This window comes from Amblyomma maculatum, chromosome 1 (assembly GCF_055883805.1).
Source record: "Amblyomma maculatum isolate TAMU_Amacu chromosome 1, ASM5588380v1, whole genome shotgun sequence".
Taxonomy (NCBI): domain Eukaryota; kingdom Metazoa; phylum Arthropoda; class Arachnida; order Ixodida; family Ixodidae; genus Amblyomma; species Amblyomma maculatum.
The window spans coordinates 152,208,002-152,234,858 of NC_139344.1; the positions used below are offsets into that span (position 1 = coordinate 152,208,002).

A 26,857-nucleotide genomic window follows, 5' to 3' on the forward strand; every position below is an offset into this window, starting at 1 on the left:
GGACAATGGTCCGTCTCTACGGTGAATTTGGCCCCTCCAAGATAGCACAGCAATTTTTGAATGGCCCATACAATGCAAGCGCACTCTTTCTCTGACGCGCAATAAGCCCTCTCTCTAGAACTCAGTCTTCTGCTCAGGTAGAGCACGGGGTGCTCATTACCGTCGTCATCTCTCTGGCAGAGAACAGCACCTAACCCTCGATCACTGGCATCACACTGGACCGTGAATTCTCGGCCATAGTCTGGTGCTCGCAATACCGGACGGCTAATCAGCACAGCCTTCAGGTTTACGAAGGAGGCTTCCTTTTGTTCGTCCCAGACTACATTTGTCGGTTCTGTCTTGCGGAGAGCGTCGGTCAGAGGGCTAGCCAAAGCTGAATAGTTAGGGATGTAGTGATTGTAGTACCCAGTCAGACCTAGGAATGCTCGAATTTCCGTCTTCGTGCTCGGCCGCGGATAGTCTGCTACCGCAGAAATCTTAATCTCGCTGGGTTTCCGGAAACCCTGACCTACATTGTGACCCAAGTAGTCCACGGTCGCCCTTGCCAGGCAACATTTCTCGGCCTTTACGGTTAGTCCAGCTTGACGCAAAAGGCTCAGTACAGCTCTTAGATGTACCATATGGTCCGCCCATGAGTCGGAAAAAACCGCAATGTCGTCTAAATAAGGCACCGCGAATGTTTCACACCCCTTTAAAACCCTATCCATGAGTCGTGAAAAACAAAATGGAGCATTTTTGAGCCCGAAACTCATCATTGTTGGCTGGTAGCTGCCCGTCGGAGTGACGAAAGCCGCGTATCTGCTGGCGCGTTCAGTGAGCGGTACTTGCCAATATCCTCGAGTAAGGTCCAGCGTAGTCACATATGCCGCTCTACTGACCTGTTCTACTCTCTCCTCAATATTCGGAATAGGATACACTTGATCCCTGGTGAGAGAATTTAGCTTTCGGTAGTCTACCACAGGCCTAGGGTCTTTACCTGGAGCTTCTACTAAGATCATAGGCGAAGCATAATCGCTTTCCGAAGGTTTTATTACTCCCAATTCCAGCATGCGAGTTACTTCCCTATCCAGAATTTCTCTTTGCCTTGGAGAAAATCGGTAGCACCTTGATCGCACTGGCACGTCTGAAGTCAGCTCAATATCGTGCTCAGTCAAATCAGTTCTGCCTGGCCTGTCCACGAAGCAGGCCTCAAACTCTGTTATTATCTCGCCCAGATCGGACAGCTGGGATTTCTTTAGTTCTCCTCTCTGCTCCGTCTTTTTGAGAAGCTCCTGAGCGTTGCTTCCTTTTCCGCTGAGGCAAATCAAGTTGTCCCCCATCTCCTCGGGAAGGTTTAACGTTAGATTTACCACGGCTTCCCTCTGCACATAAGGCTTCATAAGATTGCAATGATAAATGCGCACTTCTTTACGCCTACCGGGAATTTTCACTGCGTAGTTAGTGTCAGAAAGCTTTGCAACGACTTCAGCCGGTCCTTCCCACTGTACTTCGAGCTTATTCTGCCTTGAACTTCTCAGCAACATCACCTGGTCCCCGATACAAAATGTCCTTTGACGGGCTGTCTTATCATAGTACACCTTGGAACGAGCCTGGGCTGACTTCATGCTGGCCTCAACGAGTTCCTTAGTGTTATGTAAGCGATTCAAGAGGTTCAGAATGAATTCTACTACTGTTGGGTCTTCTCCGCGCCCCTCCCAGGCTTCGCGCACCATTCGCAAAGGTGAGCGCAGTGACCTTCCGTACACCAACTCGGCTGGGCTAAATCCAGTGGATTCGTGCGGCACTGACCGCAAAGCGAAAAGCGCTGCAGGCAGGCAGGCATCCCATTCGCGCTTGTTTTCATAGCACAGTCCCCTCAGGACTCGTTTGAGAACAGAGTGCCATCTTTCTACGCTGTTGCTCTGCGGATGATGGATCGAGCTATGCACTACCTTAATGCCGCATCGCTCGAGAAATGAGGTGGTGAGGACACTCGTGAAAACGCTACCCTGATCACTTTGGACCTCGGAAGGGAATCCAACTCGTGCAAACACTGACAGCAGCGAATCCACTACACTCTCGGACGTCACCTCGCGCAGCGGAACAGCCTCTGGAAACTTTGTGGCTGGGCATAACATAGTGAGGATATAACGGTACCCTGACTCTGTCACAGGAAGTGGCCCAACTACATCTATTACTAACCGGTGAAACGGCTCGGTAATGATTGGTACTAACACCATCGGCGCTTTCCACTTATCTTGCGCCTTTCCAACCCGCTGGCACGTGTCGCATGACCGTACAAAATTTTCCGTGTCCTTAAAACATCCAGGCCAATAGTATTCTTGCAACAGCCTCTGCTTTGTTTTCTTTATTCCAAGGTGACATGACCACGAGCTGCCATGGGAAAGTCGCAGTAAGTCTCCGCGGTACTTTTGGGGAACAACTAATTGGTCCCGCTCTACTCCGCGCTTATCCTTGAATAAGCGATACAGCACTCCCTTTCTCATCTCGAAAGAAATATTGTTTGCTGTCTTAGTGGCGCGGTGGCGCTCCCTTATCTCCTGTATCTTGGGATCATTGGCTTGCTCTATAGCTAAGTCCTCTCGGGTTCCACTTAAAAGTCTCGTGAGATTACTAGACACTGGCGGCAAGAGGTTACTCTCAAGAACGTCCTCATTCCGCGTCTCATCAAGCTCACTTTCAAGTTGACATATCTGAGATGCCTCGCTCTCAAAGTTTTCTGACCTGCTATCTTCCACATCGACCACTGTTTTAACTGCCGTTTCTTCCGCTGTGGAATTTTCTGGTATGAGCAGTGTAGCTAGTTCTCGCGCCCTTGAACGTGTTAAGGCTTGCACAACTCTGTCTCCGAACAGGATGCCCCTCTTTCGCAGTAGCATGTCCGATTTGTTGGAGAACAAATACGGATAGCACTTAGGAAGCTTTCCTGAAACGGCAGCCTCGGTTGTTAATTCGCCGAAAGGGCCCTCGATGACCACGTTCGCGATCGGCAAGCACACACTCTGTTCCTCAACTACCTGTCGGATCCATGCACACTGTCCTGTATAGTCGGAAGGCGATACATACGCCGGATGGACAACATCCATCGTTGCGGCCGAATCGCGCAGTACCTTGCAAGGCTTCCCGTTGACTACTAGGTCATGCAGGTAGGGTTCTAAAAGCTGCATATTTTCATCGCAGTCCCTGACATACGAGAAAGCAATCTTTTCTTTCCGGCAGTTGACGGCAATGTGACCCTGCTCATTACACCTAAAGCATGTGAGCGGCTTCCTAGCCTCAAGCTTATTCTTTGTGTTCTGCACGTTGGTCACTTCCCCACTTTTCTCACTGCCGTCCTTTCTAGGGAATTTGCCTGAAGAAACCTTCATTTCTTCGTTTCCAACTCTAGCAAAGTGCCTTTCCTGACGGTTTTTCACACTGAACTTGGGATTGCGGGGCCTATCCACTGCTGGGTTGCTGAATTGTCGGCGCGAAGCATACTCCTCAATAAGTTCGGCAGCTTCAGTTGCCGACTTAATTTCGCCTCTGTCCTGTAACCAATTTCTTTCTTTTTCTGGGAGGCAGTTATAAAACTGCTCCAAAAGAATTCGCTCGACTACAGCGTCCCTATCACTGTAGGAATCTGTGCTCTTTAGCCACTCGCCCAAATTTACTCTTAAATTGTACAGGAATTCAGGGTAACTCTCGTCCCTGGACTTAGTAGCGTTCCGAAAACGTTGTCTGAACGCCTCGGCGCTAAGCCTATACTTTCTCAGAAGGCAAGCTTTGACCTTCTCGTAGTTGTCCGCGTCCTCCTTGCTTAGCCGCGCGACAACCTCCGCTGCCTCGCTGGGCAGAACCGTCAATAATCTCTGAGACCAAGTGTCTCGCTGGAAGGACAGTTTTTCGCAGGTTCGCTCAAAGTTAGCCAGATACAGACCGATATCCCCTGATATCACATATGGCTGCATGTACTTTGACATCTTGAAATCTGCCTCCTTGTTGAGACGAGGTACCGCTAGCTGGGGACAATCGCCCGACCTCTTGCTCAACTCTAGTTCTAATTTCCGGAGCTCAATTTCTTGGTCCAGCTTTTTTGCTTCTCTTTCAAGCTTCTCACGTTCGTGCTCCCTTTCCTCTTTTTCCCTCTCAAGTTCACGCTCTCTTTCCTCTTTTTCCCTCTGACGTTCGCGCTCCCTTTCCTCTTTTTCCCTCTGACGTTCGCGCTCCCTTTCCTCTTTCTGCTGTCTGAGCTGTTCCTTTTTTTGCCCGATGAGGTTCCATGCTTCACTGAGCTCCTCATCATCGGTTCCCAGATCAGTGATTGCCTTTATAATCAAGGGTTTTCGTGCCAAACCACTTGTATTAATTCCCAATTCCTCACACAATAGCAACAGTTCCGGTTTCTGCAGCTTTTGTAGGTCCATGATCGCTCCGAGTGTCGGCTACTTCCAAAACAACAGTGCAAACTACCAAACCTAAAGGCGTTTCAACACTTTTTACCAGTTCTTAAAATCTAACCCTGTTCTAGAACCTGGTCCACATCAGAAGAAAAGCCAAGCACTCACCCACACATGCGATCGATGTTCCGAGCTGCCCTCTTGTTGGCCGATTGTTGCGCCTGCTTGTTGCTTGAGATGCCACCTCCGATCACCAGATGTTGTGGCTTGTAGCTTCAGATCCACCTCCAATCACCAGATGTTGTGGCTTGTAGATTCAGATCCCAACGCTGGTCACCAGTCGTTGTGCTTGTAGATTCAGATCCCACCGCTGATCACCAGTTGTCGTGACGCTGGGGCTATGTCGACCCGGCCTTCACTTGGTAGCGTGCAGAGACTCCGGGTTGAAGAAGGACTGAATCTTCGAAGTTGGTAAAATATGTACAAGCAGGTTTACTGGCACTTTGAGAAAACGTATTTACAAGAATATTTACATGAAAAAGAAGGGTACATCAGCAAAATGACAAGCGTTAAGAGTTCATAGCGAGAAGCGACTGGATGAGCCGTTTACCCAGGGCCCAGAGCGACATTTCGTGCTCTGCAGCGTCCTTAAAAACCCCCTATGTCCAGCCCCTCTCTGAAGATGCTGACCAACCAAATCCAGGGCACGCCCCTCAGGTATCGGCATCCAATCGAACACTTCACTGCACTGATGGTCTGAAGCACTGACTGGTCCGGCATTCATTCGTTGGGCGTGATCACTTGTTGGCGGGAAAAGCTTGGGAACGGCGAGGAGAGGAGGTACATTTCTATTCTTCAGCAAAGAAACCACAAGCTGGTTCTGACAAGGGGTTTTACTTCTCAGAAACCCGAGTGCACGTGGCGCCGCATAGGGCTCCCAACATGGTCCCTTTTCGACAATTGCAAATCTTTCCTGCATTCCCGGGAAATCACTTAATGGCCGTATGAGTCATGCTCCTTTCTTGTCCTGCACGTCAGCGGACATGTCACTCTGTCGTCTCCTTTGGATAGGAGGCATTCATCACTGGAGGATAGCACTTCTCGACTGGAAGGGTGGACAAAAGAAAGAAAGCACTTCCTGCTATTTCCCGCAGGGGGACGTTTCTTTGTGTTTTTCCAGACGTTCTCTTGACAGGGTCAATTTGGCATTTGCAGGTTGTCCACAAAGCAAAACATGCTTACAAAACAGGATTCCTGGAAACAGGCTCACTTAGAGCCATTGGACCATCACCACATATTCACAAAACTTATCCATGCCCACAGGCGAACAATAGAGCGCGCAATTGCGGATGCTTGGTCGTAACAACACCTTGCGGCTCAGCGGCGAAACCTACTCAGTGTGGATGCGTTTTCCCGTCGCGTGCCAGCCCGCTGGGATTTACGCGCGCGCATGCGGCGTGTACAGGAGTGTTTTTGTTTGTTTCTTTTAGCTTTTGCTTACCTATATGCCTCTTGCAAAATAAATATGAACAGTCTATAACCCTACGCTTCATTTAAAAAATATATACTTGTCCCTATCGAGCATGTCATGCTTGGATAAGGACATTATCAATCGCGGTCTTCGGCGCTTGAGATCCTTTGACATGCAATGCCTCAAACGAAGTGGTACTGTCGTTACCGCCGTGTCAAAGCAAAACAGGTCGTTGCCGTCAATAAAAGTTAATGCAAACGCTCAGAAATCGCAAATTCCCGTTTCTGTTTGGAATACCGCAGCTACTAAAACATATGCCACCGCAGACTGCTTCATATATCAGAATGCAGTTTGAACAGACCACTCTATGCCTACTATGCCGTCTCTATGCACGATAGAGTTGTGCGAGTGCTTTTTTTTTTTTTTTTTTTTTTTGCTTTAAACCTCTGTCGCGGTGTCTCAATGGTAAGGGCGCTCGACTGCTGATTTCGAGAAGGGATTCAATCACAACCGTTTCGAAAGGCGTTCCCCTGCTGTGGGATTTGACAGCACAATAAACAATCCCACGTGGTAAATGGGGTGTTAATAATGAAAAAAAAAAAAAAAAAAACGACACCAAAACCAGCCTCTGCAATCATCCGTCATAGCCGATGCCGCTTTCATGCGTTAAACCCGGGCCAATATGCATTTCTTTTCTTTTTTTTTTGTTGTTTAAGGCTTCTGTACATGCGTAAAAGTTTTAGTGAGCACATTTTGCTTTAGAGAAATGCTCGAATGTTTGTGAAACATATTCCCTGCACCTAATTGTTACCCTAAATATTACATAATACACATAGATGAATGTACTTTACTGGTAGTCTATTATAATTATTATAATCCCATTTCGTCCAAATGCTGTCTTCCGGCAAAACTCGTCATTTCTGACAAGGGGAGTAAAACAGCTTCATGTGGGCTTAAATATCAGTGTTTAGTTCGGGAATAAATACATTTTTATAGTCGCATGATAAGATATGACCTCCATTTCTTTCGGAATAGTTTTATATCCGGCATCTGTTTTGGAAGCAACCCTAATATTTTACTTCGCATAAGATTTAGTCCCTGCTAAATAATTAGTGATAAAGAAATTTTCAGCCTGTAAAAGTGCTTCCCAGAACATGACAGTGCCCATGCGCAGTTTATAACGATGTCTTCGTAACGAGTAATTCGTAGCTTGCACTTTAACGTTACTGAAAATCAATCGCTGATTATTGTAAATTCTGTCAAGTATGTAATAGTTCTCTCACACGGTGAAATTTATTCGCATTGCAAAACAAAATATTTATATTACTAATTTACTGTTATATATTAACATCACACACATCAGAAATCCCTTATAGACCAACACCGATCTGTAACGTAAGCACGATGCGGTGGCGCTTCTATTACCAGCGTGGTCCGACTGGGGGTGAAAAATAGGCTTATCGCCCATAGGAGTACATGGAAGCGAAATATTCCAAAGCAGTTTTCTAATTTCACGGGTCATCTGTGATGTCGTTCTTCGGTACAGAGCAACCATGAACGCCCTGGAATAGATCGTGGAAGTGTGAAATCTCATTACCGAGGCGAAGTATTTTCAAAACACCGCGAAACGTATCGGGATGCGAGTTGAGAGGGCGACCCATAGAAATACATGTAAACACAACTTACCGCAACATTTTGCTCGGTTCAGCAGCGTTGAATCCTCCTCATTTTTTGGTGGACGTCTTGTACGACGCTCCGACGTCATGTTGCATGACACACTACATTCTCTTGCAAGTAATGCAAGTCTGACGACTTGCGGGACCGCTCACAGCACGATAAACTGACCGCGCTCAGTTGCAGACGACCATGCACCACCGGTGTCGCTTGCAGATGCTCCCGAGCTGGAGGCGGCCGCGGTGGGTATCGCCAGCTACGCTGTCGTCTGCTGCAATGCGCGAATCTCGTTCGGTTCGTATTGTCATATGGCATTTGACAACTGCTTTTTAAATGTAATTCTGTCTAGGACGTATCACTGGAGCGACAGTATTATCAAGCTTATTTACCTTATGCGACAGCATATCAGACTGTAAGCAAAACTGCGCGATTCGCTACACCCAGCTTGCCTGTTGGCGGTGTCTGGATTCATAACACAGGTTATTCGGGGAGTTTTAAAAGCAGACTGCCTCCGTAATGACGCACCATACTTTGCAGACTGCCTCCGTAACGACGCACGTACATACTTTATCACACACTTTTTCAAACCCGCCATCACTTCTGATGCTCTGCGAAATGAGAAAAATGTTCCGGTAAGTTGTGTTTACATGTATTTCTACGGGTCGCCCTCCCAACTCGCACCCCAACATGTTTCGCGGTATTTTAAAAATACTTCGCCTCGGGAATGAGATTTCACATTTTGACGATCTGTTCTAGGATGTTCATTATAGTTGCTTCGTGCCGAATAACGACATCGCAGGTGCCCCGTGAAATGAGAAAACTGATTTGGAATATTTCAATTCCATCTATTGCTATGGACGCTATTTTTCACCCCCAGTCGGCTGCGGCGCCGCGAGCGCCCCCTTTGTTTGTAAACACGGTGTTGGTGTATACTTTCCTCGGTTTCAGGAAATCATTTACAGTTAGTGGCGCATGCATTATACGCTATCACATTCTATGACAGTGGCCGCAAAAAGCATGTCTCGACAAATTCAATCACACTACTACGTTACCATTTATAAACATCACACAGATCAGAAATTCCTTATACTTCCCTTGGTTTGAGGAAATCAATTAGTCATTTCACAATACAATTATCTGCCGCAAGAATTGCATCCGCCTTGTTGTGAGCTCAGCAAACCTCAATCCACTCACCGCTCTACACGTGACCACTTTCCTGTGCGGCAAGGTTTCCTGTACAGTGTCGGCGTAATCTCGGTCATTTTTGGGGAATACTTGTGCGTGGTCTTCTGGGCCAGAGTGCCACTGAGTCTAAAGCAACTCACCATGCAGTGCGCTGCCAATGCTACATTTAACCTGCTTAATCCTCGAGTCAAGTACGATATAATGAACCAGGCTTTCTCGATTCAATCTAAATTACTGCAGGTCAGAGCACGAACCTTGTATCTGCGTGGGCTTGACACTATATTCGCCGGTCTCACTCGCATGAGACACGCGCAAACTGTTTAAAAGTCGATAAGAAAAACAAAGCTGTCATTAGGCAGGCCCAAGCATTAGGCGCATGAGCGCGGTACAGCAAAATAAATCTAGAAGACTGGTGGTTGCGTGCTTTGTTTTCCTAAAATTCGCTCTTCTTCTGCTGCATTGGCGAAATCCTTGGATTTTTTTCTGCAGTATTGCAGAAATACTGCAGAAGACACGTTTTCATAGCCAACAAACCTGCCGTAAACTCGGAAGCAGACCTACGCAGCGTGCGTTTCTGCGAGCGCCGCCGGCTGCCGATCCACACTACCGGAGTGACGGTGGCGCCACCTCCAGGTCGATCTCGCGGTGAAGCCGCGCGCTGTTGAGGCCTCAATCTCAAGCAGAGGTGAGCATTTGACCTCAAAAAGTGCAACCTCACCTCAACCTCAATAAAAATTTCCTGACCTCACTCAACCTCAACCTCACGCTTTAAGGTTGAGGTTTGACCAGGTGACCTCACCTCAATTTTTCTGATGCCACCACCGACCTCACTCAATCTCACCTCAAACTCAAAGTATGAGTTTGAGGTCGGTTGCTCAACCTCAAAAAAAAGATAGAAAAGGTTTTTCACTTGAGAACACCAACTATAAAACGTCATGGCACAAGTTCTGTGCGGTGACACGCTAGAATGATGACATAAATTTTAAACAACATTGAACATGATGACGCTTACTCGTAAAGTAAAACATTGAAGTGAACATTTGCCAGCGGGGCTGCTGATTCATAGCAGGCTAATTTAATAGTGGCAGTATAATTGGTCAGTTCCAACTCTTCAAATTTTAATTTCATTATTTATTTTGATATGGTGACTTTTGGCTGTAATGCTTGTGTGCCCTTGGCGCTGCTGGATGCGAACCCCCGATGGTCTGCAGTGAAACGCCGCACATATATGTGACCGTCAAATAGTGTTTCCTCCATGACAAGCAAGTAATAATTTCTTGGTGAAGACATACATATTCTTTTATCGAATTGATATCTGACGTGGGACTTATCACAAGAAGCGGACGGAACAAAATGTTGCCATATGCTTGAAGTGGATTATGAAGACGGCGCGAAAGGGACGAGGACAAGGAAGGAACACCAAAATAACAGGACAGGCGCCAACTTTCAATGAGTTGAAAGTTGGCGCCTGTTGGCGCCTGTCCTGTTATTTTGGTGTTCCTTCCTTGTCCTCGTCCCTTTCGCGCCGTCTTCATAATCCACTTCAACCATGAACCAACTAGCCCAAAGCAAAGTACTTCTTGCCATATGCAAAGACGCTTAGTTACGAAAGTAACGTGTGCTTGACTTATGACTTTGCGCTGCTTTCGATAATAATGACGAGTGGGTTGTGCTGTATATGGAACAAACGCCATGACAAATTATTGGAAAGATTACCCTCCCTTCTACTTATAATACCTAACGGTGAATTTGCAACCCCAAAACAGTCCTTTTATCATTGATGTAAATTAAAGAAATAATACGTTGGATTAGAGATAATTCGCACATTACCTTGAGATGCCGAGAGAAGCTCAACTGCTGGTTTCCTTGTCCACACAGCTTCTTGTCGCAGTGAATGCATTTTAAGTTTACAGTGCTTTTCGTTTCTTTTGCGTGGCTATTGTAACGAAAATGGCCTTCGATGTTTTTGTCAATTCGGCAACTGCGCGCGCACACATCATTATCGGCATATTTAGATTTTTTCGCTACATCTTCCATAACCACACCTGCCATAACCGCAACCATGTCATGCACCCTCGACGCCGAACGCAACAATGCGATAGACCTCGAAGAAGAGCAGACCTCAGCTGGAAAGGGCGGAAACTTCCGTCATAAATTACAGCAAGTCGCCGACCACGGCCATGGCGGCGTGTCTCTTGAAAAAGACGGCCACGGTTAATGGAGAAGAACACAGCATGCTGTTTAGATGCTGCCTTTTTTTTTTTTTTTTGCCGATTTCGGGCGGCTCACCGACGCCGTTTGGGGGCGACTTCCAAACAGACGTTCCAGGAACGATTGGTGTCGATGAGAACGTGGGGCTGAGACACCAGCTTCTAGTCGCGACGAGAGAACCACGACCACTGGAAGAATGAAGCGCGAACACTTAACCCATGTTACGGGAGTTATTTCGTTTTTCTTCGACTGCATATTATCCGTCAAGAGAGAAATACCAGCGGGTGGTGAGCATGGCAGAGTTTGAACACTGACTGGCGTGTCCCCCCGCGAAACGATGAGATGCCTGCATGGCCGACAAGCGACAGAAGTCCGTGCAACCGCCGCGGCGTTCCAAGAAGCGAGAAGGGCCTATCTTTATATTTCTTTAGACCAACAGGAATACGCCAGTCGGAGGAAGCGCACAACCAAACAAAAGTCAAAGAAACAAACAAACAAAAAAAGAATGTTGCGAGAGGAAGAAGCTGAGAGTTGTCTCTTCATTTTTTTGTCTTTTTTTTTCTTAGGGGAAGGGGGAGGGGGGTGACGATTAGTCGTACCGCAGAAAAGTGGCCGGTTGTGAGTAAACGGGTGCACAAACGCGAGAGGGGGCACTGGTAAGTGACCGCACAAAGCGAAAATAAGAAAGGAGGAACAATAGGAGTGTGCTAGCGTACTGAAAAACTAAAGAGAAGAGGAGACGCAGATCTTCGCTCGCGCATTCACACGCTTGAGCAGCGCACGCATCTCGCTCTCTCGCCCACACTGCTACTGTCCTTGTAACTCTCGGCCCCGTTGACAGAAACGCACTTAAAAATACCTAAAACTCACAAACTCCCAGAAGGAACCCCATGCTGTGGCTTACTTTCCAAGAAATGCCGAGGGGTTCCCGGGTCCGCGCTTTGTCCGCTGGTTGAAATCGGACACCGGCTGTGGAGCCGAAAGAGCAGAAGCCAGCTTACGAACAAAAGGCGCGCCCGCCACTTTGGCTGCAAGCTGTAAAACGGAGGGGAGGCCCTCGATATACAAACATGCAAATGAAAAAGGTGCAAGCTCCCATAGGGTATGAGAAAGGATGACTGCAAGCAGTCGTCAGTCACCTGTCAGTTCGTCAATGATTCTTCTAGAAGGGCACATTAAATTCATCTTTTTATGTAAGGGTTAGTTTAATGTCTAGTGACTAATAATAATAATAATAATAATAATAATAATAATAATAATAATAATAATAATAATAATAATAATAAAAGAGTGGATTGCACTGATACAACTACGATCTACCATCCTATTGATTTCTTTCGTTTTAACTCGTACCATATCCAATAGCAACTGCAGATTTTATTTACTAAAATACAGTCTTCGTGGGGTGACGTCTCATCAAGCTATTTATTTCTCGTCTCTTCTGCATCCTTGTTCTTTCCTTATGCCTCTCTGAAACCTCCTCCCTCGTGCCATCCTCCCTTGGTTGCTGGATCTTGCGCTTCTCTCTTTTCTACTATTCTAGTTTTTATCTTTTCTTTTTCCCCCGAGAAGTCGACATACCCACGTAAGTCTGGAAAGCCTTCGAGTTTGCGCAGACTTTCTTTACTTCCCAAACTCGCTCGAAATGGTGGCGGGATCTTGTTTCACCTTATTTCGAGTCTGCAGCCGTCGTCCGACCCCACTTGTTTGCCGCGCTGCACTTTACGCCCCCCCCCCCCCCCCCCCCCCCTTTTTTCTTTCTTTTCGTGTCGAACGCAAACGCATAGACGCAAACCGTTCGTTACGTGCGCGTTGGTAGCCAAAAAAGTGTACACGACAGGAATTATGAAAGCTGTTTTGACAGCTATTTTATCGCTGTGGGAAACAACAATTTCAACCTCACAAGCCGACCTCACTACGTTAGGGCCTCACTCAATCTCAAACTCACGCATGAGGTTGAGGTTTCATTTGCTGACCTCACTCAAAGATATTTCAGGTGTGGCCGACCTCACCTCAATCTCACCTCACTCCGTGAGATTGAGGTCATTTTGAGGTTGACCTCATGAGGTCGAAACATCATGAGGTTGCCCACCTCTGATCTCAAGCACGCTGTTGAGGCCACGGAGAAGGAAGCCAGTACCAACGTTAATAGAACTAAGATCAGTTGCCAAACTGAGAGCTGTTTCGCGGCGCCGCCACCGCTGTCTGCTTTGAGTGGCGCTGCAGTTCTACCAGGCTCTCGTCGGCCCGAACGTGGGTTGAACACGTGCAGTGTGGGCAGCATGAGTACAGTGCGTTCCCGACTCGGCTGCTGCAGTGATCGTTTTTTGTGCTACCTGTGCTAGCATGCAAAGTTGAAGGTGCTACAGTAACCATGCCGACGTGCTGCGAGCCGGGCTGTGGGAGCGGTTACAAGAGTGACAATGACAACACAGCGAGGCGTTTTTTTCTTGGCTCCGCGTGACGCGGATCTCCGTGCGGCATGGGACCGCGCGATTCCGCGTGTTGACAGGAAACTTTCTGATAAATCACGTGTGTGCGATCTTCATTTCTACGATGAAGACATACTGAAGACGTACAGTCATATCATTAATGGCAAGGAAGTAAAAATCGATAGGGGTAAATGGAACCTCGCTGAAGGATGTGTACCGAAGGTTTTCCCTAACTGACAAGCGCTCATTTGTCCCTGGAGTGCTCAGGCACCCTTCAAGCTCCCTGACTGAACTGGTGACTGGCATCAAGTCAGTGGTCGAGCGACAAAGACAGAAAAAGTTTTTGGAAATCTGTTCTGTACCTGCTTTTGAGCAGGAAACTACCCCGAATAGGAATTGTAGCCTGCACAGTTCACTGTGCAAGTGGTGAAGTTTTATTTGGTAATGCGGATGCATTTTTACACACGATTCCTATCCGAGAGGAGCAATGTGAGTAGTCAGGTTAAAAATGCAAGGAAGAAGTCTCGCCTGCTGTAATTTGTGCATTCAGTAAAGTGTGAAAACGTGCTGTAAATAAAATGTAAAATTACATTTACTTGTGTGTCTATCTGTAGCCCACTGCGTGAAAGGTCGCAAAAAAAAAAAAAAGTACTTGCGACGCGGGCGCAGGCAACGATAAACCCACAGTTGGGAATCCCAAAAAGACTAAATTTTATTGTCTCGAGTTGTTGGCGTTTAACCTCCTGTGTAAGCTCTCTTCGAAAGAAATCGACAACTCAAGAAGCAGAAGTTCGCTCTTTTCGCGGCACAGATTGCGCGCGGCGCTCGGCTAAAAGTAACATACATATGCTTACTGACGAAATGAATGCAATGCGCAAAATTCGCTTATTCCGTTAAACTGCACCGCAGACACACAGCACAGCACAGGCTCTTTGCTGAAAAAGCGCGGGTATTTTTTTTTTTTTTTTTTTTTTTTGTTAAACATATGCACATGCATGCGGTTGAGCAGAAACTGCAGAAACATACTTCAAACTGACGATGAACCTTGCAATAATCATATCTCTAAAATTATTGCACGTTTCTCATATGCCACTTCGGGGAAGAAACTAGCAAAACAACTTTCCTAAAAAAAAAAAAAAAAAAAAAAAAAAACGGTAGCGTTGCCTGAGCAGCGCTCACCTGTATCGCTCGAGTTGCTGCAGTAAAGTTTTGCAGCATGCTCGCCACACACGGTTCAGACTTGATTGGTGACTGTGAGTAATTAACGATAAGAACGGCATTTAGGACACCAAGTAATTTAACATTCCCGAATGCTACATGCTACGCCGAACGGCCGGGCCCGCAGCGTTTGATTGTGCTTCGACAGCGGCCAAGCAGCGGCTAGATAGAGCCTGTTTCGACGGCAGCGCCACCTCGCGGTAAAATTGACGCGCCGCTTCAGCAGCATGGAGAACCCGGAGAGTTTGGCAACTGAACTTAGTTCTATTAGCGTTGGCCAGTACAGCGCTGTTCGCCTGGTAATTCCAGCAGTAATCGGCTATTAAAGTGTTGAATTACTCTTCAGATGTAGACCAAACTATTTCTACGCACAATCAAAGCTTACGCTTCAGAATATTTGCACGCGCGAACTGGTTTTGATGGCGGCGTCGCTTGGCGCAGTGTATGTGGTGTAGGCAGTGTAGGCTTGGTGTAGGCATGCTGCTTTTTTGCCTACACCCCTTGTCGCTGACGGCCGCAGCGCCACCGGTCATTTCGCGCATTTTTTTTTTTTTTTTTTTTTGAAATGTTACGCGGTGTTACATTGCGATTGCCGCGTATTCGCGGTTCGTACAAAACAATGGCCAACGTCCAAGCATCAATGAGCGCCTTATTGACGCCGTCGAGTGCGAGCAGGTACTTTGGGACCTGCAGCACAGGCACTATAAGCATCGCATCCATTCTGATGCGGTTTGTTGGCTCCGGGTTGCAGAAGCCGTCGGTGCACCAGGTGAGCCGTTTTATTAAGAATTGGTTTCATTGACTGCTAACTACTTCAGTACGAAGACTGGATATTTACGAAATGAAAGCACTCATTTATGTTTCATGCATGTGGTCTTAGCTGTCGTCGAGCGAGCGTTATCGTTCGCTAGAAAATGCGCGCTGTCGCGTAGCAGATTTGCCTGACAAGGAAAGCATGCACGCAGAACTAAAATTATACTATTTCACAGAAAAACGGTACAGGCTTTTATCTTGTGGCGGGTTTAACGGCACGTGCTCTTTATGCCTTCGCAGTTCCAGAGATAAAAGCCAGGTGGAAGAACTTGCAGGACACATTCAGGCGGGTGTTTAAAGCTCGCGTCCGGGCAAGAAAGAGTGGAGCTGGGGTGGACGATGTACAAGAGGAGGATACCACCTGGCCCTACTATGAGCGGTTGTGCTTCCTGCGGGACACGATACTCAGCAGGACGTAAGTCAGTTTCTCATGATATATATATATATATATATATATATATATATATATATATATATATATATATATATATATATATATATATATATATATATATACCAATGGTATTTGCAGTCTGCCAATGCTAAAAATTTACCAAATGAATTCTATTTGTGTTTATTGTCTGAAATAAATTAAACAGACTGTCCATATTATTCAAGTGCATTGAAACTTGCAAATGCATCATTTACCTGTTCGCAAGTGGATTTTACACTCATCTATTAATCACTGGAGAACCTCAGGTAACTTGGACACCCTACCCCTCAATGTAGAGGCCGAGGATGCAGCAGAGGATCTTGATGACCCTGAACCATCGCAAAATGCACAGCATAGTTTTGCTGACATGTATAGCAGGGAAAATTTTGTCTCTCTTTAACCCCTGGACCAAACTCAACTCCAGCAATAAGTGCAGGAGTTGAGCTACTGCCTGAAGCACCCAGCTGCATTGAGCCCCACAAAAAATAAATAAATAAAATAAAAACTAAAAGGACAGGTACGGCGATTATTCTCAAAAATGATCCGGATGAACTAGACCCTTGTAGCAAAAATGAGAACAGTTCCCAAAAGGTTGTGGAGTGAGATGCAGCTGGCAGTCTTTCAGACGGTAGCTGGTTATATCCAAGATGAATGAGTTAGTCATTTATCCTGTACTCCACAGGATGAGTAATTAGCTCATTCATCCTGTGCATGACTAGCTGGTGCAGGGACTTCTTTTTTTTTTTGTGTGTGTAGGGGGGCAAGACTTCTTGTTTTTCTTGTTTATTTTGGTGTGCATGAAATAGTTTTGTCTATATTTTTTCTTGATTATTTTTGAAATTTCTGAACTTCATTCTTTCAATTGGTAAGTCCCCTGCGCAACTTCGGTTCCGATGTGCGCGACTCAAGGCGCGAGTTTGTGCACATACTACGTGGCGCGATATTACGAAGAAGTGCATGGCCAGGTCATATTTGCTTTCAACGGAAAGAGGCCCAAGCTCAAACTAATGAAGGCGACATCATGCCTTACGGTCGCACACAGATCCTGGCTGTTCTTCTAGTAAACAATGTCAAATATCTGCTAATGATCCATTGGTGCACCTGCGCCAGTGCAGGTATGTACATTCTGAGTGAGGCTGCGTATCTAGTTCTATTTATCCGGCTGACGATTAACTACATATAAAAGTTATTAAAAGAACAAAAGAGCATTGATGCCGTAAGAAGCACCTGTAGACAGGATACTATAGATTTAATGCTGCCATTCAGCCATTAGTTTCCCAGATGAAAATGGACACTTGGTAGACTTTAGTCAGGTATCCGTTTCAGCCAGAAAAGCACTTTTCCTATAGAATTTCCAGCAGGATTGCCGTCTTCCCGTCTTCTAGCGGGAATGGGGGTGAGTAAATCTCCAGTTGGACATGATTTCCGGTTCAATATTCCAGCTGGAAAGGGTACAAACTAGCTGGAAATGGGCCTTTTTTCTTCCTAGGTTGCCAAATCGTGAAGGAAGATCTGCGTAGTACTGTTAAGGTTTCTGGTTTGGTTTGGTTTGTGGGGTTTAATGTCCCAAAGCGACACAGGTTGTGAGAGACGCCGTAGTGGAGGACTCCGGAAATTTCGACTGCCTGGGTTCTTTAACGTACACTGTCATCGCACAGCACACGGGCACCTAGCTTTTTGCCTCCATCGAAAAGCGGCCGCCGAGGCCGGGATTTGATCCCGCATTTTTGGGAATAGTAGTCGAGCGCCGTAACCACTGCGCCACCCCGGCGAGGCGGCTAGGGTTTCTAGTCTTCAGGTCAATGGATAAGAAATAGGAAAAATGTGCATGATACTGTATTATAAGTTGTAGAAAAAATTGCTTTTCAGTAAATGCACCTTAGATGAGTTCATAGATATATTAATTTCTATTGCTTTGCCACTGACATGAAGCTGATTTTGGAAAATGAGCAGGCTAGGTGTGAGACCGTGTTGTTTGTTGCCTTTAATTTTTCTTTGCCCTGAAGCACCATAGCCTTATCAGAATTAAAACCTATTATTTGAAGCTGCGCCTGAGTGGACGTTAATGAGTAATCAATTCACTATTAAAGGGACACTAAAGACACCCAAATATGCTATCAAAATCGAATAAACGGCATTTGGTGACACTGTTGCCCCATATCCGGCAGCAAAAAATCGAATTAATGCTGAGATATTGCGATAAGAAGTTGAGGTTTTTTTGTTTGTTCCCGCCGGTCGAATTCAAACTGTTTTCTCCTACTACGTAGTCGGGTAGGATGACGCACACTATACGCAAGAGGAGACTCCGTGATTGCTGCCGCGCGGGGAGCGGAGAATACTTCGCAGGTGCGTGCCGAGAGGCTGCTCCGAGCTTGTATTTCAGGCGCCGCAGGCCCAAACCAAACTATTCAAGCACGCACGAAGTGCCTGAGCCGGAACATCACCGAAACTGAAGTGGGCGCCTGTAGCGCCGTGTTAGCTGAGAGACTAGCGGCATCTACCGACAAGCGGACGAAATGAGTATATTTTTATAATTTGCCTTCCAACATTTACCTTGTCTTTTCGTCTTTTCGCCGTCGTTTACGTGTGATAAAAGCATGTTATCATATTCGAGACAAAACCGACTACCGCATTCAAACGGTCAACGTAATTCGCATTTGCCGGCCTCCGGGACCCCTTGCGCGTCACGTGATTTGTAGTTACGAGCCTGGGCCGTTTCGGCTGTGGCGGCGATACCTGTATTCCTGTTCTTCCTCTTTACTACCTTATAACCGCTCTGTTATCAGTAAGAGTGGCTTTTTTGTAACCAGTAACTGGCATTCTATCGATGCAAGCCCACTTCATTTTTCTCATTAGTGTCCCTTTAAGTCCTTTCATCCCAAAAGGCTTGTGCAGTGATCACATGTTTTTGTCTATTTGTCTAGAGGGCAGTCACATCAGGGGTGGAATAATATAACGATTCTACTCCATCCCCTTCTTTGCCATTGGCCAGTTAAAATTTGAATCTGTGCATAATAAGGTTGCATTGCAGGATGTCACAGGACGTCACAAGTAAGGTCACGTAGTCGTCACCTCATACGCAATTTTGACGTCATCACTGAGGGAATGGAATAGATTTTGGAATCACTATATTATTCCACCCCAGAATGAAGTCTGAAGGAGTCGTTATGGTTGCAGATACAGGCTGTAACTTATGCATTGTAAATGACATGGATTAAGTCACCCTGTTCTATCATTCGACTTGTAGTACAAGCAGCTTAACTAAAGGCTGTCATTCTTTGTTCATCAGTTAAGCTTATCAGCATTCTGCCCTTTTTGGCTTCAACTTATAATGTGTTCCTTGCACATTTGAAGGCTGCTGTTGCTGCCAGAGGCTTCATTCATTCTTATTGTACCCCAATAAAAGTAAGCTGATTCTTGGCACCTGCTGACTCCGTTTTTATGTGGGGTAAGTGCTTCTGTGCGCAGTCCAAAATTGTTTAGTGCAATTCCGTGCTTTTGCATGCCCACATGTTGTTGCCAGGGTTCCTTGCACACAATTTTGGTTAGCTAGGCCTGTGATTGTTTTATTGTTTGGGTAAACTCATCTGCAGCTAATTGTGCCAGAACTTATCATGCAACACTGCTTGAGTGCACCAATGCTTTTTGCACCACAATAGTGCAGGTTCTTTTAAGGCTCTTTTTAGTTTCCTTTCTAATTTATATTGTGTGTGTTACTATTATAAATGCTATTCCTTTTTGTTCTCTCCGAAGCTTGTGCCTAATTCATCAGATCTGCTATTTATTGGCCGCTGTTCTGTCCAATGCCTTTCTTCGGCTGGTAGTCTGCTTGAAACTAAGCTTTCCGAAGATACCTATAGCCTTCCCTTATCATTCTCTTGCTAAGCAGTAGTAAAAGTTGAACGCACTTGTTTTGTAAACTTACACTGTGAATTGGATGCCACAAATACTCTTCTGTTATGGAAGGATTGCACAAGTTCTTGTCAGTTACTATATACATATTTACTGGTTGTCTCGCATAACTTTATCTTTTTCTCCGCATTCAAATGAAAACCTGCAAAATGTGAAAAAAAAAAAAAAAAAAAAAAAGGCCAAATGATAGGGCACTCGCACACCGCTATTAATTGCTTCTCTCAGACATGAAATAGGTAAACTAGGTCGACTGCTGTGTGACTGGCCAAAGGAAATGATGGGGTATTATGCTAGTTGTAGATATTTGGGCATCCACTTCATGTCATATGACAGCACAAATGCGTGTTGCTGGCTGAGCGTCGTGCAAGTGATAAAGCATCCAAGACCATAAAGGAAAAGAAGAAACCAGCTTTTCAATTCTGCTTCAAGGAAGGAGCGCTCTGTCAGCAGCATTTATTTGCGCCACCATACAACGAAAGCTGGAGGTTGAGACACCTGCTACCAGACCAAAGCCCTGTCACTTTCCCCTTACCACAATCACACTGCAGCCGACCTTGTTCATTCATTGCACATTTGAGAGCAGCACAATAGCGGTGTGCAAGCGCCCTATCACGTGGCTTTTTCTTATGTTCGTTTTCATGGGCTTTCTTTGGAGCACCAAAAAAGGATCATGTGAGATATATTGTGTACAAATAATTGATTGAGAGATTTCTGAAGGTGCTCTACAGCTTTTCGTATCACACTTGGAGTCTGCAGCTAATATGTTAAGTAATTAACATATAGTAGGGAAACGAATGTGTGGTGCATGGAGAACATGCCACGTGGAGAAGGGAGCCTGTGGAGAGGGTGGCAGAAGAGAACACTAAAAGAGCAGTCGGGGACAAAAGATTCTTCTGCGTGTGTCTGCTGGTGACCTGAGTTACTAGGCTTGGGCCTCTGCCGCAGACGTCGTGGCCTCCAGACCCAGACCGACCATCATTCAGACTTATCGTGCCTGAGCTACCAGACTTGGGTGCCGCTCTTCAAGGACCTCCCGTGGATTGCAGCTGTGTTGACATAGCCATCACCCGAGTGACCAAACGCAGGCTGCTCGCGTCTCCACCGATGTTGCTCTGGCTACCTGAATGACTCGAACGAGTCGCTTAACCAGCAGGCCTAGGCTGCAGCGCAGAGGTCTGTGAGCAGTCATCCGAACTCTCAGTGTTAAGTTAGAGTTTTTAATTTTTTATGTGCTGCTGCCTCATATCTCAATCTTACCTGGGTCTGTATTACGAGCTGCAGTTGTCGCTGACCTCGAGTCATCTGACTGTCGGAAATGCTGAAACCAGATGTTGACTATAAGGAACCGGAAGTGGTGGCAACATTCTGTTCTGGCGTTTTCGCCAATCAAATGACTCGAGATCAGATCAGGGAGATAGCGACACTTTTGATAACAACGCAAAATCTGAATACGGACTCTGCAGTCCCTCACACCTCACAGTGCCTATCGACCAGAAGCCCACATAGTTTATACCTATTACATCGATGTTCTTGCATATCAGTCCCTTTTAGGAGCATATATTTTTATGCTGGCAACAATTAATATTTATGCACTGAAAATCAGCTGTCTTGTTTCATTTTGTTTGCTTTGATTTCTGCTAGAGTGAATGCTAGCTGCAGTTCTGCTGTGACAGAGCATATGTAGAATGCAGTTTACCCTCCCAAACCTTTGATCCTACAGCAGCCATTGCAGCAGCATATCATGTTTGCATAGGTAAATCACATACACTTGCAGTAGATAATATGACAGACTCCTCACAAATGGTTTCTTGTGTGAAATGTCTCGTAATAGATAAGGACTCGACTAAAAGCAAAGCTCTTGTACTGTTCAAAATTTTTTTTGTACCTGATTAGTGTGCAAAGAAAAATATCTGCTGTTACCTCTTGCCCATGTCTGGAATTCAACCTGTTCCAGCAGCCCAATGCACGTGTGGGTTGTATGCTAAAACCTTAGTACTAGTACTAGGAAGCTGTAGCATAGACAAAAGCAGTTTTTCGTGCACTCTTGTTAGGCAAAGTTTTGTTTTCTGATGTGCACAAATACAATCACATTGTCCAAACTATATAAGGACTAAACTACTTCTATACAGCTATAAAGCGCATTGTGTAGAAGCTTAGAAGAGGTTTTAGCTGAACATTACCACGGCTACAAAAAAAAACTAAACTTGTTTATGACTACAAAGTATATTTTTTAGAAGTTGGCAAGGTGTCACGGCATGGCGCAGCCACACTGTGCCGCAGTGGATCGGCATGAGGGCTCAACGCCTGCACTCCCGGCCTTGATCCCGTGAACACTCTGTCCCTCCACACATTTCGGCAAATGCCACTCAGCTCACACCGATTGATGCACCAAGCCACCAAGCTTAGTTCTAACAATACTTTCTTTTTTTCCCTGAAACTGGATTTGACAGTACACTGCCAATCAACCTTGTTCCAACAAACAGCGAATGACATTCTGCCAAATAAATGCACAGCTGGCAGGGCAATCAACGAGGGCATGTGGGCAATTCTAGCACATGTTCATCTAATAAGCATTAAAAGGTAAAGCATAAAATATAGGAAGCTGTTGCATTCCCCTGCTTTCTTCCCTTAAAAAAACAAAACAAAATAGGAATGAAGAAAGCTGTGCTGCGCAACACACTAGTACTCACGCGGCATATGATGGTTTGTAGGGTTTCAACATCCCAAACCAACTCATGGCTATGATAGACGTCGTAGTGAAAGACTCCAGAAATTTCGACCACCTGGGGTTCTTTAACGTGCACTGACATCGCACCGCACATGGGCAACTTGCCTTTCGCCTTCATTGGAATGCGGCCGCCGTGGTCAGGATTCAATCCCGTGTCCTTGAGTTCAGCAATCGTGCACTCCAACCACTGAGCCACTGGAGTTCTCATGCGGCACATGAGAACTATGTGAGTAATATTTGTGCAACAGTTCTGCGATGTGCAAAATTCAGATATCAAAACTTTACGTCTCTGTATGCAGCTGGTTGTGAGGCCAAGGGGCACATTAGCAGTCTTCGTATCAATTGGTGGCACCTCCTGAGGGTCACTGCAGTAGTACTATACCACTCATGGCGTCACATCTAACAGTTAAGCTCGCATCCAACTTTAGAGAGACATTAATTATGATGCAGCAGCTGTTTGTTAGTGCTGAGGGCCACAGTGTTGAATTTTCTGCCATAAACTGGTTCATTCACTGAAATGCCTGTTGAAGTATGCTCGCCAGGTACTTGCAGCTGCTTGCAGTCCCACTGAAGTGGGTAGCTTTTTTGTTGGGCTTCAAGCCTTCTCTTTCATTTGGAGCTAATGGAAACATAATCTACATTCTGCCTTGCCGTTTACTATGCATTGACACCACATGTGCAAATAAGAACGATTGTACTCTCCAATGCAACTTATATGAACCACCGCACACCAATGACATTAATATGCAGCACAGTGAAACACAGAACAAAAGTTTGCACAGCTTCAGTTTTAAACCGATTTAAACCAGTACACCACATGGGGCTGTGCACTTTTTGTGGTGTTGAATAGAGTATACTGATGTATGAAGCAGGTTTTCAACTGCACTTCACGTCATTCAAGTTCTACAAGAAGAAAACCTGCAGTGCTAGCATTGCAGGCTTTATCTATATCTCTGACCACTGGTGGCTTGCCCCAGCACATAACCGATACTTCGTGTCATCAGTAAGCTTGATCATGCATTTCTCTGCTTTTTCTAAATATTCTTGTCACAGGTGCATTTGTCAGGTGTCAATACTGCATTACCAGGTGCATTTATCAGTGTATGGTAGATGCTTCCTAACATGTAATATTCGTTGCTCCAAAATCTAGATGCCCTTCTTCTGAGGCTATTCTGTGCTGAAAATTTGCTGTCAAATTGCTCTCATACCTGAATATCTCCAGTATCAGACTGTACCTAAATGTTTTTATTTCGGGATAAGTCCATCAAGCCTCACGTTGGTTTTGATGGGCCTGCCGTTTTGTAAAATTGTATCCATTATATTTAACTGGCACACACTGCAATGCATGTTGCATGAATATTCTAAATAATGCGGTCCAGGTCACTGAAAGTTAGTGGGCAAGAACAGTGGCATGGATTACAAGAAAAATGATCATTGACCTTGACATTTTTGCTGAAGCCTGAGCAGAGTGGTGTAGTGGAGCTTCAACATGTTTTCCAATATCAAAATACTGGTGGTTGAACAGAGGTGCAAAAGGAAGAAAAGGTTTAGGGGAAATGTGCTTGCTACTGATGATGGAAGCTGTGAACAAAGGAAACGTGGTTGCTGAAGCTTTTTTATTTATTTATTTATTTATTTTCCTTCCTCGTAACCTATCAGCTAGAGGGGCTGACAGGTTACCAGTATTCTCGAGGGGCTAAGTGGAAAAGTACAGTACTATGTCAACATGAAAAAGATTGAAAATTTTGTTTCAGCATAACCAGCTCCTGAGAGCTTGGAAATCCAAGTATACTGGGCAGAAACGCTGCTACTCCCTTCTGGCCCCTTATTTTTACTTCTTGATAGTACTGTGGTGACCACAGTGATGTTGTCACTACAAGAGGTAAGGGTGGTCCGGGTCCATCAGGATGGCACACACTACTTGATTGGGCTTCTACCCTCCTGTGCCACTGTCCGGGGACAGGAGCGCATTGTAGTGTGTGCCATCCTGACTGGCCCATATCACCCTTACATTTTATAGTCTTGCAAACAGCTTGTGAAACAGAGTATAGGAAGTCATTCGTTTCTGAAGTACCTTTCTGACTTTATAGGAAAACCTCAGCTCAGGAAAACAATTAACTGCTGCGGAGAGGCCAGCAGTAACTTAAGGCTCCAAGCACAAACTTCATAGGGAAAACTTGTAGAAACTAGCAGTGCCTGCTCTCTACATTGCACCATACCCTGAAGAGCTTAACAGTGATCAAGGTAGAAGGAGGGTCTATCTAATGAACACTTTTAAGTTGCAATCCGAGAACAGTAGTCAATTATTACGATGGAAACTAGGCTATATTTTTCTTAGGAATAACTTATTAAAAATATATAGTGCATTAACACCACTTCTTGGGTTAGTTGGTGCATACTTGAATTGGTGGAAAAATTGTGCTGAACAATGCACACCACAAGAAAGAAGAGATGCAAGCGCTACTCATAACTAACTTTATTGAAATCAAAAGGTGCCTTATATAGGGTGTAGTTTCAAGGGAAAAGAAGGGTAGAATGAAAGAGAGGGGGAACAAAAATGACCTTTGGGAACGTAGAGGCAAGGAAACAGCACTCAAAAAATCAGTTAGTGGATAGCAGCATCTAAAAATTTAAATTTGGAGGCAAGAAGTGATAATGAAGGGGTGCTGCTGATACACTTACTGCCAAACTTAATGTAAAACGCCGCCAAACTATCACATGCTGTTTTATCCTTACTTTTTCCAAGAATCTTCGTCTCATTCAGCCGCGCCTCGCATCCGTTGCACTTGATTACATGCGCAACCAAATGTGGTACTTGTCTTTTAAATCTGATAAATTTTGGTCATGGTCTCCCAAATGCTCGTTAATGCATCGGCCGCCAACATAAAGCTGTCCACACATTAAGGGAATAGCATAGACCACAGCAACAGAACACTTCGTAAACGGATAGTCGTGCTTTATCGGGCAAACCCGCTTTCTTGAGTTGCAGATTCGGGGCCACAACTTTCCCAGCTTGGTGGAAGCTGAACAAACGACACTCACGCCATGCCTGTTGGCCACTTTCTTCAAGTTGTGCAAGGTTTTGCGTATGTAAGGCACAACTAGCAGCTTCTGTGTCCTTGACAATCCTCTCCGGTATTTCTTCGTGTTCTGTTATTGATTTTTTTGAAGGAGGGCCTTGCAAAGTGCAATCAACACAGAGCTGAGGAACCCAGCCGCCTAAAGCCGGCTCATCTGATTTTGGAAGCTAGTTTACAATTGATGTGGGCACGATTTCCTGAGAGAAGACTAAACAGTGCGAGGTTATTGCTCTTTTTACAGTCTTGGAATGCATAGAATCATAAAGCAAAAGATCTTTTTTAGCACGTGGGTAATTAGTCCCAGCAAACATGTTCAAGGCAGGTTAGTTTCAAATCTAAAAACTGTAAAACATCAGTGTCAAGTAGTTCATGGGTAAAAGAAAGCCCATATTTTTGTTTGTCAAAAGTGTTTAAAACATCACCTACTTTAGATGGGTAAGTGAAGAAAGTCTGCTTTTTTAAAAGCACTAAAAAATCGTCATCTTACCTAAAAACTCTTGACCCCCCCCCCCCCCCCTTCCCATGAAAATGTCTGTTTAAAGATTTATCAACTTTTGTTAACAAAATGTCGCAAAGGACAGAGGCCACGCAAGACCCTATTTAGACACCGTTCTGTTGCATATAAGGCAAGTTGTCAAGAAGAATATAAGTAGAACTTAAGTAAAATTGCAATAAATTTATAAAATTATTCAGCGACAATCCGGAAGAATTTTGAAAAGACTCGTTGCCGTTAACTTTAATCAATTCCTTTAGAGCCAAAAAAAGCTCGTCTTTAGGAATAGAGTAAAACGAGTCTTGCACGTCTACCAAAATCCCAAAGCCAATATCGTCAGTACTCTTTGGGTACTCAACAACATCTGTCGATTTTTTTGTGAGGAAAGGGTCGTCCAAAACAAGTGATTTTAGATGCTTTTGCAAAAAGCCGCTAACGTTCTTTTTGCCACGAACTGTCTTCGCTGACAATAGTTCGGAGTGGTATTTCTGGCTTGTGGGTCTTGGCTGTAAGGAAAGCATTTAGGCTGTTACCTCTAGACTTAGTTATATCTCTGCCAAAAGTTTCCAGATTTAAATTTTTGCAAAAGTTGATGAACTTTGTCTTAACTCTAACAGCAGTTTTCTTGACCTGTACAAAGTTCTTATTGACCACAGCACATGCTTTCTCTTTATACATTTCCTCAGGCTTAACAACAAATCGCGTCTCTTTGTCGGCTTGAACAAGCATAAGGCGTTTCTGCCTAAAGAAGGTAACGACACTATTCAGCATTCTATCACCCTGCGCACTTACGCTGTTTGATGAACAGTTCTGCAAACAGTCTATGCC

General features: G+C 45.2%; 1 long non-coding RNA gene across 1 annotated transcript; it reads left to right on the plus strand.

Moving 5' to 3' along the window:
• Positions 1 to 15,008: 15,008 nt before the first annotated feature.
• Positions 15,009 to 22,461, plus strand: LOC146204628 (uncharacterized). Its single transcript, XR_014702861.1, has 3 exons — positions 15,009 to 15,339; positions 15,624 to 15,798; positions 20,674 to 22,461. It is a non-coding gene; the product is annotated as an uncharacterized LOC146204628 (long non-coding RNA).
• Positions 22,462 to 26,857: the final 4,396 nt, after the last annotated feature.